This window comes from Acanthochromis polyacanthus, chromosome 2 (assembly GCF_021347895.1).
Source record: "Acanthochromis polyacanthus isolate Apoly-LR-REF ecotype Palm Island chromosome 2, KAUST_Apoly_ChrSc, whole genome shotgun sequence".
NCBI lineage: Eukaryota > Metazoa > Chordata > Actinopteri > Pomacentridae > Acanthochromis > Acanthochromis polyacanthus.
Window position 1 is genome coordinate 28,461,651 of NC_067114.1, and position 14,231 is coordinate 28,475,881.

General features: G+C 39.2%; 1 long non-coding RNA gene across 1 annotated transcript in view; it reads left to right on the plus strand.

Moving 5' to 3' along the window:
- LOC127532395 (uncharacterized) overlaps positions 1 to 13,678 on the plus strand; it is a 29,273-nt gene extending 15,595 nt beyond the window's left edge. Inside the window, exons 2-3 of the long non-coding RNA XR_007939845.1 lie at positions 5,974 to 6,094; positions 13,570 to 13,678. This is a non-coding gene — a long non-coding RNA (uncharacterized LOC127532395). The remainder of the gene's footprint in view (positions 1 to 5,973; positions 6,095 to 13,569) is intronic.
- The last annotated feature ends 553 nt before the right edge of the window (positions 13,679 to 14,231 follow it).

Here is a 14,231-nt window from a genome sequence, read left to right on the forward strand (position 1 = left end):
TAGCAGCTAGCATCATCACTTTGTATAAGCTGCATAATTCCGACTATGAATATACACTACCGTTCAAAAGTTTGGGGTCACTTAAATGTACTTAATTTTGAAGGAAAAACTTTTTTATTTTCAACAAAGATAACATTAACCAGAAATACAGTCTAGACATTGTTAATGTTTTAAATGACTATTCTGGCTGCAAATGGCTGATTTTTAATGGAATATCAACATACGGGTATCGAGGAACATTTCCACCAACCATCACTATTGTATTCTAATGCTACATTGTATTAGCTAATTGTATTGAAAGGCCAGTTGATGATTAGAAAACCTTTGTGCAAGGCCAATGCGTTAGCACATGAAAATGAATTTTCATGGAAAATGTGAAATTGCCTGGGTGACCCCAAACTTTTGAATGGTTGTGTATGTGTCACCAGGTTAGCAATTTATTAAGTTGTAAAATTGGCTATATTAGTTTCGTCTTTGTCTGCTTACCCTAATTTGTAGTTTTTATAGATGGTATCTTATTGTTAGCATCCATATTAGTTACTCCGAAACAAAAAGAAGCTTGAGTTATTCTTTATTGATGCTGACCTTATTGATGGCTTACAACTGGCTCATCAGTGGATTATTGTAATCACTATCCAGAGTGGACAGAAGACAGCAATATTAATTCAGTTCCTTAACTTGGTGATAAGCATCTGTCACACCAATCACACAAGTGTCATCCATTTGAGGTCAGTGGATAGAACTCAGTTTTTAAATTTAATGCCTAAATGCCGCTTCATGTTCACTGGGCTTGAGGTGCTCTGCAAAAGCAATGCGTGCTACCCCTAAGACTTTCCATTCTGGAGAAAACCCTGTTCATGATCCTCTCCTGAAATGTTGCCTTTCATGCCAAACATACATACACCCTCTCTCTGTCTTTACCCACCTCTTTCGCTCGGTTGGCCATCGTCTTTGGACCCTCCTCCCTAAGACACTGGCACATACACATTATCGATTTTCATTTAGATAACTTAATGCTCACAGACAATTCACTGCCCCTCCATCACGGACACTCCAGCCCCAGTTTAGACGTACAAGCTTGCCTCGGTGTAATCTGCCACCATATCTCTTCTCTTGCACTCGCTTTCGTTCGCTGTTTTTCAGATTCATTTTTCCTGCACTTAACCAGTGCCGAATAAGCGGGATATAAATGGAGAGTGGATGCTGCATCGATCAATCAGACTTCACCCAAACATACACACACAAGGTGTGCGAATACATTTCCCACCAATACTTTTCCATTTCTGCCCCCAACATCCTATTACCTCTCGGTAGTTGGCCAGTCAAACAGGAATAAAAATTGCACCCCAAACGTCATACGTTAGAGCTGATTTGTTGAGCGGGACCCTGACAATTCCCAGAGACTTACACGACTCACACTAGTGCTGGAAATCAGGCCTGTTATGGCGGCCGCACGTCTATAAAGATTGTTCATTTGGTAGAAAACAGCTACCTGGGCAGGGACAAACAGAGTGATGCAGAAAGTGTTGTAAATACACAGTGAGATATATGGGCCTGGTTGACCTAGAATGGGATCGTATGGTTCTGGGCATGAATCCAAGGAAACAGTCTCAGTGAAGGGTCTTTATGGGGTATGGAGGGGTTATTCTTGTTAAATAAAAGTGCAACTTGCCATGAACAAACATTCTTTCAGTCAGCAAATAAAAGCAGTCAGAACTATATAAAGTGAACCCAAATGAATCTGAATCTACGAACATATCTGAAATGAAAGTAATAGAGAGTAACGCTTTTAATGCTTCTTTCTGATTGTGCAGTAGCAATGTGATACTAATTTTAAAGGGCGTATTTGGACTAGGTGAGCCTTTTTTGGAAAATAATGTTATTGACTCTCTCTAGTAGATTTACATGGAAAGATTGATACCACTTTTATTTTGTGGAGAGCATGATTTGGTGAGATTATTGTAAAAGTGGTAGCAGGAGGACACTGCTGCCATGGATTTGAAAATAAATTAATAAAAAACTAAAAATTCTTACCAGTACTTCTGAAGCTTAATGAAAATGTTGGATAGCATTTTAATCTATACAACCATTACTTTGGTCTGTACTGCTGAGTAGAGGCTTGTTTACACAGGACATTTTAATCTTTGTCTTGTTTTTGTTGTTGTTTTTTTAGTTTTGTGTTGTTGAAAAATATTTCTAAAAATATATCACATTTTTAAAAAATATTTAAAAATGCATCTTAATAATCACTGATAATATAATTTGTCCAGTTTTGTCCAGATGTATACAATCAAGCACCTATCAATCAATCAATCAAAGTTTATTTCTCTAGCACTTTTCATACAAAAAGTAACACAAAGTGCTTAACCTAGGCATGCAGACTGCTTTTACAAACATTTGTGAAAGAATGGGTCGCTCTCAGGAGCTCAGTGAATTCCAACGTGGAACTGTGATAGGATGACACCCGTGCAACAAATTCACTCGTGACATTTCCTCGCTCCTAAATATTCCACAGTCAGCTGTATTATCAGAAAGTGGAAGTGTGTGGGAACGACAGCAACTCAGCCACCAAGTGGTAGGCCACGTAAACTGACGGAGCAGGGTCAGCGGATGCTGAGGCACATAGTCCCAAGAGGTGGCCAACTTTCTGCAGAGTCAGTCTCTACAGACCTTCAAACTTCATGTGGCCTTCAGATTAGCTCATGAACAGTGCTCCAGCATAGAGCTTCATGAAATGGATTTCCATGGCCGAGCAGCTGCATCCAAGCCATACATCATCAAGTGCAATGCAAAGCATGGGATGCAGTGGTGTAAAGCCCCTGGACTCTAGAGCAGTGGAGACGCAATCTCTAGAGTGACGAATCGCACTTCTCCAACTGGCAATCTGATGGATGAGTCTGGGTTTGGCGGTTGCCAGGAGAACGATACCTGTCAGACTGCATTGTCAGAGCTTGTCTCCATTCCAGCTAGGTTCTTTTAAGTTTAGACACATCCTTTGCTAGACAGCAACAGCTGGAAGCATTTTCTTTCATCTTTACGTGAATTTTCGGCCTTTTTGGCAGCGTCTTCATCATGTCAAGAAACTGCTTCTTAGATGAACACTTCCTATGCTGCTGAAATAGTGACAAAATAAAAACTTGTACCATTAAAAATATGCCTTCAAAATAAAAGCATGGAGGAAAATGTTATTTTAACACTAGCAATACAAAGACCTGCCAAAATTCATGAACTTATCAACAGACCTTTACAAGGGTAATTTACACGTGATTCGGTATAAATACATAACATGCACATGCATAACACATGCCTGTGCTCAGCACAAGGTCAGTTTTATTAAAGATTTCATCTGTCAGAAGTTATACGTCAACTGAGCAGCCTTGGCGGAGTACTGCGCTCTCTGAGTGCTTTTCTTGTTATGTTGTGTCAAATGCTGCGCAATAAAATGTGAATTGAGAATATTATATTTTTTGCATTTATTGTTCAAGTATTTATTAGTAATAGAGTGAAAATGAGAGGAAATGTAAATATTTACTTTGCAAGTCAATTTTGGTGTGCGCCCCTAAATTTTAGATTTTTTAAAATTAGTCGGGGGCCACTGTGCTCCTAGGAAATAAAAGTTAGTCTGGAGCCCTGGCCTACATGCAATGCTATACCTGCATGCATCCTGTGAGAAGACACATGATAACTTAGTTTTTTGTTAATTTTTCACAAAATGAACAACACTGTTGTAGTGAATGAGTTAACTTTTGAGATCTGAAATACAAGAAGCAATGGCTTATGTCTATCATTCTTTTTTCAGAAGACCAAGACGCATATTTGTCAGACTTCTAGAAGTTACGCTCCAGTTCCAGGTTAACACCATGGCTTTACTGAATTGTATGCAGATCATTAGTAAAATGACTGCTGTGTCTCTGGCCTTCCACTATATCAGTGGAAATGGCAGCAGGCATGTTAGCATTGTGGAAATGGTGTGAATGCTACTATAGGAAATTATAACATTGTATCACACTGGGCTTCCATTTTGGAGTCTTGATCACCAAGGTGGCACTTATTTGCCAGTAGGGCTGAAACGTTTCCTCGAGTTATTCGAGTGATTCGATAACTAAAATTCCTTGAGGCAAAATTCTCTGAATTATTTAATCCACTACATACTGGACCCCCGGTCCAAGACTGGACCCAGACTTCATCCGATACGGACTCATAATCAATAAAGCATAAAGGGATTTCAAATTTGACAGGATGCTCCTATTTTTACTGGCACAGCTTTGCTAGTGTTTATGTCATTTAGCAAATCAGAGGTCTGAAGTAAGAAGACAGTTGGACATAGTCAGGCTTTCTTTGTGCAAGTTTGCTTGAGAAAAAGCTAAAACCTCATTCAGAGTAACAGGTATGAAGGTGGTTTTCAACTTTTTTGTCCAATCAGACTCTCTGCTTTAAACTTGTCCACAAAAACAGGAGAGTTTCACACAGCCTTTGACTCGTCTTCTGCACAAAATGAACCAATTGCGTACAACTGCATCTGTTATCAAGTTGTTTTAATGGAGAACAATGAGGAATATAAGCTGTGACCGGAAATTATTTATTTTCATCATGTAAGACAGAAATTCTGGTAGAAAACTTAAATGTGTGTAATGTATTTATTTTACTGATCAGTGCAGCGGATTATTTCTAACTGACAGCTGCACAATAAAACTATCAAACTTCATATATTCCAACTTGATATTGTATTGAAGTACATGTAGGTCTGAATCTGTCTCATAATGAAGGAAATCATTTTAATTTGTGACCAAATTAAAGTGTAACTAATGTTACTGATTTAATATTTTCTGTAATAAATACTCGTAAACTATTCACTTTTCTAATTTGTGTTCTATCAACTGCAGTACCAACAGTATAACATAAAACATAAAAACATATTTATGTGATTTCTGCATCACCAACTAAATTCATGTCAGGTTTCCATGGCCTTGAGTTTTAGTTAAAAACCCCTGTAATATATATATGTACAATACACCGCAGATGTCTGCCCATGTTCCACCAGGACAATTATTTCTGATGACAGCATGCTCACTTCCATTTTTGATGCTGTAACGTACATGCCAAGTGCAGAATCATATTACGTAATTAATTGCCAGAATAATTGATCCAATACTCGATTATGAGAATAATTGATAGATGCAGCCCTATTTGCCAGTAGCTATTAGATGACTGTTGCTTCATGACATTCTGCAGCACATCTTTGAATGTCTACATGCACTATGTGTTCAGTGGAGACATGGTGTAAGATTAAAATTGCTACTAGTTTGAACAATGGTATACATTTATTGACTGACTCATTCCTACTTACATCCAAATGTAAATGCTAAGTTTTAAGAATGATTACCTGATTGACGTATGGACATAGATGAACAGGGACAGAATAGCAAGTCAGATATTTTTTAAAAACAACCAAAAACATTGGCTTTATATTTTAAGGATTCATGTCATGAATTTTTTTCTTGTGCAAAGCGGGAGTCTGACAAACATTGAGTTTGCTCCAATCTGCCCTAACTTTGGACTAAAACCCTTACAGTTGACTGACCATAATTTATGTGGCTATAGAACGTCAAAATAGTAATGTCACCATATTCTTACACCTCAGTAATTACTTGTTACCTACAGTGTAGTCGTAACTGATAAAGAAAACTCAAGTTTAAAGGCATAACTCTGTAGAAATCCATTGGTCCACACAGTTTTTCTTGCAGCACGAGAAGCTAGCAGCTTTATTACTGATCCACTCAGCATACAGCAGAGTGTAAGAGCAAACATATAGATGCATAACTGCTCAAAGTACACCATTTGACCTACTGCATCTATCAAAGCACACCCTGGTATCCTGTTAGTTCACTTACTTAACTCTGTAAAGCCTTCTGCCCCACCAAACACCTCTTCCCTCGGCCTTTTTTCAGCCTGTCTCTTTCATCTTTCTCCCAGCTGTCCCCTGAGGTGAAGGACGCTCGTAGATGAAAGAATGAAAGAAGACGAGTCATACTGAGGACAGCTCCTGCTGCGCTTAGGCCACCACAACACACACTGGCTGACTGGCCACTACTTAGTAAGTTAGCAATGTACACACACTCACACACACACACACACACACACACACACACACACACACACACACACACACACACACACACACACACACACACACACACACACACACTCTCCTCTGTCCTGTCACCTTTTGTTCTATCACCCTTCACTGCCATCCTCTCCAGGGGATGTTAAATGAGTCAAACTGGCAGCAGAGTGAGAAAGGGGTTGACAGAGAAGAACATCAAGGAAGTTGAGGCACTGACTGAGAACCAGAAGACATCGTGGGCACAGGACGTTGACGTGAGCTTGACACGACAAGTCCGAGCACTCTCACATGTATTAAAAGGTCGAGACCGGACACATCAAAACAGGAAACTGAGAAGCCAGAAAAGCGCAATGGAGCTGATAGTGATAGGGGACTCCTTCCAGTTGGTAGTTTTTGACAGACAGGTGAGCTAAATGAACCCTCTTCATGCTGCCTACATTACTTCATCCACCCTGCTAGAAACGATACGATTGGAAGACAGAGGAGATGTGTGGTTTAATTCTAAGAGATTGTAATTATAACAGGATGTGGTATTTGTGGATTAGAGAAAGACAAAGTGGCTCCACATTTTTATGCAGGCCTCTGTTCCACTACTATGGCATGAGAACATATTTTGCAATAAACGCAAATTCATTCATGAACCTTCCAAAGGCTATAAATATGATACTGGGGTCCTCTCCAAATCTCTGTTGGGATAATGAGCATCTGCAATTGTACTGGCTGTAAAATTAAAATACACATCATTTTTAGTTTATAATATCTTAATTTGTTGTTTGTGGTAACTTTTTTTAGAGTGGCTAGAGGTCCCATGAGTGATAACTGCATAAGCAGTATTCCTTACTTATCGTGCAATATTTAACAAGTTTTAAGACCATTTTGGTGACTTTTTCTTTAGAATAAAAAAAAAAAACCAAGCAGATATAGGGATTGTTCGAAGACCTTATCTCTTCTCTCTTGAGGACAGCCAATATTTCTCTTTGCAGCCATTCTGTTCACAGTGACTGCTGATTGTGTTCAGTGAGTGAGGAGCTCAGCAGCATGTTCAGCTGGCCAACAATCAGTCTGAACATGAATGAGGTGTAAATGTGCATGTAATGACCAATCAAAATGTTTTGCTGTTTGTTTGTCCATCCATCCATTATCTATACACCGCTTAATCCTCATTAGGATCACAGGGGGTTGGAGTCTATCCCAGCTGACTTGGGGAGAAGGCAGGGGACACTCTGGACAGGTCACCAGTCTATCACAGAGCCACATATACAAACAATCACACTTGTATTCACTCCTACAGACAGTCTAGAATAATCTGTTAACCTCAGTATGTTGTTGGACTGTGGGAGGAAGCTGGTGAAAACCCAAGCATGCACAGGGAGAACATGCAAACTCTATGCAGAAAGATCCCAGGAAGGCCAGGACGCGAACCAGGGATCTTCTTGCTGCAAGACGAAAGTGCTAACCACCACTCCACTGTCCAGCCATTGTGCAGCCCCCTCTTTGTTTGTGTTCTAAATAATTTTACTTGACTGTTTCACTTGATTTATGATGACAGAGATTAAAATGGGTCAGGAATAAGCTAGATAGATCAGATAAACCTTCACTGAATTGGACATTGGTGAAATCAAGCAGCAGTGCTGTGACTGCTCTGTCTTGGCAGGCCTTTCAGTGCCTTTCAAAAAAGGTCTCACTTTCTGGCATGTCCCAAACACAGCCTGGTGTCACATACAAGGGTGTTGAAGACAACTTTAACACTTATGTTCAGTGTCAAGGAGTGGGAACCTGAATAAGCTTTTAGCTCCTGTGTAGTACAGTCTGAACAGTGGTGTTTGCATGTGTACACTGTATGAATGTAAGTGTGATTGTAGTGTGTATTATTCAGTGTCATTTCCTCTGTCACAGACCGACTCTATGTACACTCTGACTGACTTTACACCCTGGTAGGGTTCCTGGTGTTAACAGGGTTTAGCTGAGGGTGTGCACTGATGAACGAGGAGACAGAAAGACAGAGAGTGAGAGAGAAAGTATGTTGTGCTTGACAGGACACAGCAGAAATCTAGTCTCTGTATGTAGAAAGTACCGTTGCTTATGAAAAAGTGGCACGAAAGGGAAAGCCTGCCCCACCAAACTACTGTGTTTTCTGTGCTATGTGCTGATTAAATCTTTGTGCATTGTCGCATTGCTGAGGAGTTTGCTTGTTTTTGGATCTCAAACAGCCGAAGACACAGTACCATGGAATGTGTAGACTCTGGCAGCCTCTCATTAAAACACAACTCAGCGCTCACTCCAACATGTTCCTTCAGAAACTGAAAACTTTGTTTCTGTGACAAAGTCAAAATCATTACTTAGTAAGAGTCATGTCTCTAAAAAATCACATTCTTAGACAACTGAACCACATTCTCAATTACATTTTGAGTAATGCATATTTTCCTGGATTGTGTTTGGGGAATATCACAAATATATTTAAAATCAACACATTACATTGCATCAGTGTTCCTCCTTTTCAGGCAACCGCCATATATTGGATGGGGTGGGACATATTGCCCTGCTAACCCAGAAAATGGAGGAGAGGCTTCAAACATGTTGTGAAATGGTGTATTCTAATCCAAACTGATTTTTTACCATCCCTATCAAAATAGATTTGGTGCCTACACCAAACCAAACACAGGACACAAATGCTAGACTCCTATGGGAAATTTTGTTGCTGCCATAGACAGTAGTATTAAATAAGAAAGGATAATAGTTTTTTTTTTTTAATTCTCTTTATCCAAAACAGCAACAGCAAAACTTTAAACAAGTTAAACACATGCCATACTGCTGGGAAGGCTCAGTTGTGTGCCTAGATTTTTAGTTAGTGATATTGTAACAAATGCCTATCAGATTTTAAATGGAGTTTGTTGTTAGTTCTACAACAGAAACTGGGAGTTCTAATTTCATATGAACACTAGCTGATTTCCCTGTAACTATTCCTGTTTTTTCCATGTGTCAGGACAGATTAGCGAACATCAACTCAACAGCTGGAATTTATTAGGCAGACTTGTAAAAAGATAGGTCACTCAGTATCTGAGTTTCACTGTCAGTTTGTTTAATATTCCTTTATTTTTGCAGATTTGCACTTTGATCTGTGACTAGAAGTATTTTTAAGCAGTAATGCAGATGTGTAAAATGCAACGACAGGTCTAATATCCAATCTAATAGCATATAATTTAACATCAGAAGTAAAGGCATTTGAAAAGGCTCTTAGTGTGTTATATTATTAGACAGATCACATTATTGAATTGTTACTCTTAGAATTACCATGTAAGAAACTTTTAACATTTTTAAACCTGTGACTGTAGTGGCACTACATATATCTATGGACTCAACTTTGTTATTAATGCCAGCTTTCACTTTGCAGACTCATTTATTCACAAGATAAAATGATTTCAGGCTTATATTTTTGTCTGAATCATGTGAAACCTAAGATGAATTCTGCGCATTGGGCCAGTTTAAATTCTTTCTGCTATTTGAATCTGACATGTTATCTGTTATCTAGAAGCGCATTGTTATTTTAGCACTAAAATTTTTCCCACTGAAACTTGCTTGTTTCATTTGAACTATCATTTTACAGCTGGCGACAAACTCCGATTGTTTGCACACAAAGTTAGGATAATATATTTTTCCCTCAGTGCCGAGGACTGCTGACACACACACAGACAAAGAACGGTGGAGGGAGGGGAGCTGGCGAGGTAAACCTTAGCATTCCCAGCACAGCACAATTAAGACTGAGCGCTAACAGACACTCCCAGTTTAACCACATTACTCTTAAAAAATGTTACACAAACCAGAGACATCTCTGACAGCGCAACATTATCCCCCCAGTTACAATTAATTACCCACATGTCCTCCCCATGCATCCCATTTACATATCTTAACAAAGGCAGTGGGATCTGCCAGGAGGGGAAATACAGGTTAGTTAGGCATGCCGGGTAGCATGCCGATGTATCTACGTGTGTGTGTGTGTGTGTGTGTGTGTGTGTGTGTGCGTGCCTCAGTTTATGTGTTACAACTCATGCTGAGATGTGACTGATTAAAAAAAAAGATTTAATGCAGATCAGCTTCTGATAGATTGCTATAGGGAGAAAAAAATCTTTTAAAAATGTTACATTTATTTACATTTCTTTTCCTCTATCCTTGCTAATATTGTACTGTATACACATCTGTGTGTGTGTTTTTGCAAATATATGTTGACATTTAAGTGCTGGTGTCGACAGACTTTTTCTTTTTGTGTCTTCTTTTTTCTTTCTCCTCTTTCTTCTCCATTATTTTTACCTCTTGTTCCCTTCTGTCTCTCATTTATAATGGGGAGAGGGAGGCTGGAGATAAAAGAGGCAAGCAGGGAGACAGAGTGAGCGGTCACACTGTGTGATGCTATCTGCTACCCACAACGCATTGCAAGTGGACGCCTGACATGTTCTATACATCTTTCCACTCTGGCGCTCATTAAACAAATGCCCGTTGATATATAGCTCTCAAGAAATGAATTTTTACCTCTGTGGGCTGGGGACCTGCTCTCTCTCAGTCCTTGCTTCCTCTGTGATCTCTTGGGCCCATGGAAAAACACACTCACACACAAACACACCCTCTCAGACTCTGCATGCACAGGCGCACATAAAATCCAAAAACAGAGATAACAAATGTAGCCATGAACACACTCACCATGTACACACTTGTTATTCTCTCCCACAGGACAGCCGGGGCTGTGTTTGCTGATATCACCAGGGTATGACCAGTTACCCGCATGTGAGCTGGTTGCATGCACCGTAAAACAATGAAGCAGATATGATTACTCTGATGTACCTTATACATAATGACACTCACTACAACCCATTTGCTCCGAACTAAATCCTCCCCCACTGTATGTCTGAATGTACTGCTTTCCCATGATGTTGATAAGGAACAGATAGATTTCAAGCAGGTTCATTTATTACCCTTGTTATCTTCTCTACTTTTATTTCAGTTAGAGATATGCTGGAGGCTCAACCTGGTGAAACGTAATTTTCCCAACTTTTTATATTCAGGAATGGAGTTTACAGACCGTTTTAGGTTGACATAAATCATCATGACCTGAATCTATGGCACACATCACAGAAAGTAGTGCTGGTTCTGTGAAGATGAGCTCTTCTACAAGTAAACTTTAGTTTGTTTTTGTGAAAACTAATTTTTGATGTGTTATGTAAATTGTTCCGAAAAAAAGTAAAAGATTAAAAATAAAAAACATTTTAATGAAAGGTTTGTGGACTAAATTACATACAGAAACATTTGCGCAAAACTGAGGCTTTAACCTGTCTACTGTGTTAGTATACTATTTATTAATTTCCACATTAACCAGCGACATTACCATGCTACATACATCATTATTCCATCAGACTACACTCCAGATTACACCTTGATCAATTAGTAATAATAATCCAACACTGCTCTGGTACTTTCTATGTTATTTTGCCTGTATGGGATTTTGAAAGCAACACTTTCACTTCAAACAAAGTGTTTTTACATTTTTGTATTGCTACTTTTATTTAGGAGTTTCCAGAGCAGTTTTAGATCTCCAGTATTGCTATGGAACAGTTAGATCCCCATTTTCCTTCATTTGTGCACAAGGATACACATGCATGCACAGGTGGCAGTAATGTGGAAAGATATGCAACAATACACCAGCAAGAGTAGGGGAGAGGACAGCTGGTGAGCTGGTGAATATCAATACAAAAATGCTGGATTAAGAAAAAAAAAATCTGTTCTACAGATGTTGTATAAGAAAGAAAATGCACTTTACGTGTTTGTTAGATGTTAAGAATGCGCATCACACATTCTGGTGAGTAATACTGGATGTAAACAGAATGTCTGTTCATTTACAAGAAAACAGAGCCCAGGGTTGTTCAAAGCATCTTGGACACTTGCCACATGTCTCTGTGGATTTAGACTTTCTTAATTGCTTCTCACTTTTCCTGTAATCCCACAATGAGTCCAAGATGTACATTACTCCTTGTTCTTCTTGTTGCTGAAGATAATTCTTCATGACTGGCTGTATGTTTGCGTTTTTTTTGTCATGCTGCCGAGTAAATTTTGGGATTGACCAACAGACACCTCCCTAATCTATTCATACATATATGTAGTAAGTTAAAAAAGAAAAGAAAAAAAAACATGTTTCACTGCAGCGACAGCAACCATTAATTTGCCACTTAGCCATAAAGTAGGCTATCACGACTGTAAGAGCTGATGCTGGAATTAGTAAACTGTTACAAATTCTGTACTATTTTTTTCTAAATAGAAATGGATTTGAAACAAGAAGTAGTCTTGTTATATAAAATGGATAATTGAGATGATCACATTAAATACTGCGGATCTATGATAACTCTGTGTTCTGACTCATAAGTGGAAAACATTTTTAAAAATGCAAAGAAAGAATTTAACAAAATGTTGTCAATTCTTTGTTAAAAGAGATAGTCATAAATACATTCTGTATGAGGAAAGTTTGATGAAAGTACTCATGTCTCTTTAATTCATTCCAGTGGTTCATGCAGCTCTTATGTTCTGGGTATGGTTTGTATGAATGAGTAAAAAAATGTTTTAGATATTCATCGTAAATGTCCCCAGATGATGGAAGTTGTTGGCTGCAAGCTTTTTGTCATGACATGTCTTTAAAAACGTTCTTGTACATTTGATATTTCATATGTTTATCCTATCAACAAAAAAAAAGTTGAATATCATCCAAAAGATGATTCAAAATATTAGATTAAATCCACTTTTCCTTTTGCTCCATACTGGACAGCAGAGCGTTATATAGTAACGCCTAGCCTAGTATGCCCTTGCATGCATTTGCTCAGTGACTGGTCGCTCTCATTAAAGCTTGCTAATGCACTTGTAAAACAGTCAGCAGAAACGATAGATCACTGCATGTGGCAGAGACAAGGTGTGCATGGGGGGAGTATTAGAGAGGAGGTGTGCAAAAGGTGGGGAAAAAGTAGGGTTTTTTTCTGTGAGAGGGAGAGCAAAAGTGTGAGGGAAATAAAAGAGGGATGGGGTGAGAGAGATAGGCTGAGGAAAGAAAGAGGGCATGTGAAAGAGAGGGAGAGGCAGACAGAGAAAGAGAGCGAGGTGGTATCGGGTGGAGGTGGATGCTGGTCAGTGGAGATGTCGGTGGCCCATTAATCTTGGCCTCTTCCTGCCTAGTTATTGTGTATTTCTTTTGGCCAGAGATTGATTGTAGCAGGGGAAGATGAATTTGCCCGTGGACCTTCTTTTCTCTCTTACACTCTTTTGTTTTTTTTCTAACTTCTGATGCTTGGCCAAGGTGATAATGCTCTCTGTCTCGTTCCCTTCTGGTTCCCCTCCTCATGCAATGCCCCCCACCCTCCTCTCTCCTGTGTTTTTCCCTTTCATTTATTTTAGATTACAATCATCATCTATTGCAGGTTGCAGAAAATGTGTTTGTATGGCCAAAAGAAATGGAGATCAAGGGTGTGGATGTCACTGCCTGGAGGCTGGAGCATGAGTATGGACAGTCACCCGGCTGGACCAAATGTTAAGGTAGGGGCAACGCTAAGCACACGCTAACACACCAGACTTTTCAAGCCTTAGTATGACTTACCTTATGTCTTTACTTCAGACTATAGCAACTAGAGCTGAGCCACAAATTATGTTCATACACGAGCTAAGGCGTGGGTGTATAGTGTGTGAGTATTTTCATGTGCTCTTGTACCAACAGGCTGTTTAGGTCATAAAGGGTGCATTTTATATAACATATAATATTGAATTTCCTGCCTTGTTAGTTGCTTTTGTATTCTAAACTTTGCCAATAGTGTCCTCAGACAGAGTTTGTTTTCTCTAATCACAAACTACGAATTTAAAACAATCTGACCAAAATAAAACTCTTGTATTCCACAATTCTGATCTGCATCCATCTACAGTGATGGATGTGAAAATGGGATGCGTGTGTTTGAGTGTAGTTCTAATGTGGCCGTTTATGGTATTATCAGCCTCTGACACCTCTGTGCACCCATGCATGTGTTAGTGTTGTATCAGTGCCAGATCTGCAGCAGTGTATTCCCTGGTCTGAATCCTACTTAACCCTGTG